Source organism: Coptis chinensis, chromosome 6 (genome assembly GCF_015680905.1).
Source record: "Coptis chinensis isolate HL-2020 chromosome 6, ASM1568090v1, whole genome shotgun sequence".
NCBI classification, from domain to species: domain Eukaryota; kingdom Viridiplantae; phylum Streptophyta; class Magnoliopsida; order Ranunculales; family Ranunculaceae; genus Coptis; species Coptis chinensis.
The window spans coordinates 45,118,706-45,122,893 of record NC_141461.1 but is presented as its reverse complement, the minus strand read 5'-3'; the positions used below and the strand labels follow the sequence as shown (position 1 = coordinate 45,122,893).

Genomic DNA, 4,188 nt, shown 5'->3' with positions numbered 1-4,188 from the left:
TCAATTAAAAAAAAACTAAATATATAAAATAAGGGGGGAAAATGAGAATAAATGACTCGAATTGACCTTGATGCTGCTATTGTTATAACTTGGTTCTTGAAGTTGTTCGTTGAACTAAGCAAATTCATTAGATTCTAGTGAATCAAAGTCCTGAAAAAACATTAATAGTTGTTTGTTTGTAATAAATTCATTTTTTTTGGATGTACATCGTAAAAGATGTATATGATGAATCATAAGAACCACTTTTACCTTATTGTATTTGAAATGATCAATCGAATCCATTGGTTTCACGATTAAGAATGCCAAACGAATCTCACTTAACTAGCAGAAGCGCTGCAAGATGTTAGAGAGTTTGGGAGAAAAAAAAAAATCGTGATTAAAGATGGCTAAGATGCAAAAAGAAAATACATTTGCTAGGACAAATTATTAATAGTTGTTCCTTGTGGTATATAGGTTTTTTTTTATGTGTTGTTTGGTGGAGCTGCAAAAATGGGCATAATTTATCGGATCAATTTTTTTAGTGTTAATGATTTGGATCAGCAAAGGGAGTAACATATTACCTAACCGCTTGCCTTCCTGTTACAGCCATGACTTTGTGCTTGAGCAATAACCGATATGACACTCTCTAAGATCCCTTACATTGTTTAAGCACACCATTTTCGACAACCTTGTGAGATCATCTAACATGGAAACATAAAGGAACTTAGTGTTTTGAGGGAGTAAAAGAGCATGGGAAGGCATGCAGCAGGAGTAGTTGCACATAAATACACCTCTCTTCTTAAATGGTCGAAAAACTTTGTTTACATTTTCTACATAAAAAAAGAAATTGTTCAAGCCTTTAAACTTGATAGATCTGACATATCTAGTGAATTCAGCCAAGTAACAGAAACTAATGGAAAGATTTTCCAAGTGTGTTAGACTTAGCAATTCATCAACAAAGTTGGTTACAATTTCTCTTCTAGAAATATGTACATCATCCACACAGTAAAGTTGTGTTGGAGTAATGATAACTTCGATATTAAACCAACGACAATTTCTCCCAGTTTTGTATGTTGGAGATCAAGTCCTTTGTGGTAGTTTAATGATGCCAGTGTCACTGATGTCTAATATTTTCAAGGATTGGAGCTTGGCTAGTGAAGGTATTGTCTCCAATCTGTGACACTTGTATAAGAGTAATACGTGAAGATTCACCAAGTTCGAGATTGAATTAGGCAATACCTCTATGTCAGTTTCAGATAAGTTGAGAATCCTTAGATTTTGCATGTGCGTAAAGAAATGATTTGCTATATTTCTCTAAGGATTTCCTTGAAGTAGCAAGGTAGAGAGTCTAGGGCATTTTGGACTGATTGAAACACCTTCAATACGATTGTGCATCAGTGAAACCCTTTCAAGATTTTCATCCCATTCATGCACATCTGGTAATTCTTCCAACCTTAAACCGGATTTAATCATGAATTTCTGGGTCATTCTAGCAATGCATAGGGCCATATCCCTCAATAAATCATGCATTTTCACACATGCATGAGGCTGATCATACTAACTATACTGAATGTGCAAGTCATATAGCTAAAATGCTCTTCCAATATCAGCTCCATCGCCATTCATGAAAAAACATCTATGATATACAAACTACAATAATGGCATATTAGGAAATTGTTGAGTGTTAAACCAAATCAACAACTTTATTAATAGGTTAATCATCAGCCCAACAATATTTTTTGTAATATACACAGCAACCAACTCTACTTGTAACAAACATACATGTACTTGAAGAACAACACGGAAGTGGCATATTTTTTTTAAGTAAAATGGACTTGAAATTTTCATTAAAAATGGAAAACCAAATATGCTTATAGCATTTAAAACACCAAAAGATGCTTGATATGATCCATCACGAGGTACCCAATCATTTCTTGGCACATTTGAACAGGAGAATTTCCTTGGTTCATTCTTTGGGTGTTTAAGACAATGAAGACTTGATTTATTGATGGATACACTTGGAACGTGGTGAATCACATAGCCCCCTCCTGCAGACAATGTTCTAATGTGAAGGATGAATATGTAGTCAACTGTTGACTTCTTGCTGATTCGAAAGATGACATCTAGATGGCAATGCAAGAACCAAATACCTAAGAAAAAACTAAAAAAGAAAATGTGCAAGTACTATGCATAATTATGCATGAATGTTTGGGACCATCACATAATGTCACGGTGAATGTAGTGGTTACTTTGATTGTTTATTCTAAATATAATAGCACTCCTTCCAGCATATGGTACTCGATTTGTGTTCCTCTTGACTGGGTCAAGATTCTCTGAATTTAAACTATGCAAATGAATAGGATGACACTCTGGTGCAATAATCCCTTTGTCTTGTAACACAACTTGGACTACAGTGTTGTAAGCAAGCTGATAAAATCGTGTTGCATATATTGTCTTTAGGATAGATGTCGTGCTTTGTCATGCTGCATATGAAAGTTGAGCAAATAACAATCGCTCAGACCATAAACAATCAACTATTAGATAGCAATTCAAACAGACAAAAACTTGATAAAGGGGTTATAAGTGTATATTTAGCCAATTGGACCATCTACTCTTCACAACCATTCAACCACTTATCTTCGTGAGTCCTTTATTTAATTTACTCCTATTGATGTAGACACCAAATACTTCAAAGTGAGGGAAGGACACAAAGACCGGTATTCATAGGCAATCAAAGTTAAGACTATAAGGGAGTGCACAAACACAACAAATATCAGTGTTGAGAAAATCACATAATAAGCAGGAGTTCCGTCAACAAAAAAATTAGATTTGTGTCGAAATTGTACAACATGGTATAATGGTATAGTGTCTCCCTGTTTGGCATTAAAAATGTTTATCATTGCAAAAGCACCAAAAACTCAGCACATAACATAAGACTTTAATGTCTAGAAACAAACATACCTTGTATTCGAAAAAAAAGGACTCTTCGAAAAATTTGTAGGAAAAGAAGACATCTACTTTATTTCCACTTCACACTTCAAGTCGTTCATATTTTGTTGTGCTCTTACACAAAAATAAAAATAAAAAACATAATGAATAAATAAAGAAAAGGCATACTATCCATGAACAAAAATGGAATGACAAAACAAAATGAGAGAAAATGTCTTACCGATTTCAGTAAGATATTAAATTTTCCCAAACTCCGTTTAGAAATCATCGTGGACATCTAGTAAAAATATTAATTCAAAAATTCGCATGTTTTCACCTAGATGTGTGATTGCATTGTAGTGCTTGGACCACTGAATGACGGAATGTTCATTAAACTTGAAAGAGATCAACTCAAACAATTGAAGACTTGATAGTAAATCCGATTTAAAAAGTTCATGAACTTGAAACCGTCAAGCTCAACTTATTCAATATAATGCGGCCCCTGTCAAGCTCAACTTGCCTATTGCTTCCTTCGACTACTGCTTCCATGATCCAATAATCAATCAAGTCTTCCTCTCGGATATTCCAATCTTCGGGATACAATGCACATAGTAAGAAACATCGTTTAAGAAATTCATTTCCCAATTGATCATAACTGAACTTCAAGCACTTGAAGACATTGTCTTCCATGTCCATGATCCAATTGGTAGAGTCTCTCAAGTCACTCAAAGCAACTCTCCACTCTTGAATGTCATATTTTCCTGTCATAGCTCCACCAGTTGCGACGATTGCAAGGGGTAAGCCAGCGCACTCCTCAACGAGATTTTTTGCGATTTCAGTTATTTCTGGGGAGAGCAATTCAGCAATTTTATCCATAAACAATTCCCAAGCTTCCTCCTTGGAAAGAAGTTCAACTTCAATACTCATTTTGCATTCCATCTTATTGCACACTTCAGAGGACCTGGTACTTAATTCAAGCTTGCATCCGTTGTGCTTAGTAGGTTCAGGAATTCCTACCTCATGTAGAGGAAATGCTTCCGACATTTCGTCCAAGATGAGTACTACTCTTTTACTTTTCTCCAATGCTCTTAGCAATAATGCAGATCATCTGACTTTGTTGTCTACAACTAACAAATATAGATCGAGTTCCTTTGACCATGCTTAGCAAATTGGATATCATCTGCTGCCAACTTCTAAGAGAACGTAGTAGAGAGGACTGGAACATTATATCCCACATTCCCAACATCACCATTGATTTCAAAAAGCTTACATAGACAAACT

At 35.1% G+C, this 4,188-nt stretch overlaps 1 pseudogene; it reads right to left on the bottom strand.

Moving 5' to 3' along the window:
* Positions 1-3,360: 3,360 nt before the first annotated feature.
* Positions 3,361-3,951, bottom strand: LOC147493180 (putative disease resistance protein At5g63020 pseudogene; annotated as a pseudogene).
* Positions 3,952-4,188: the final 237 nt, after the last annotated feature.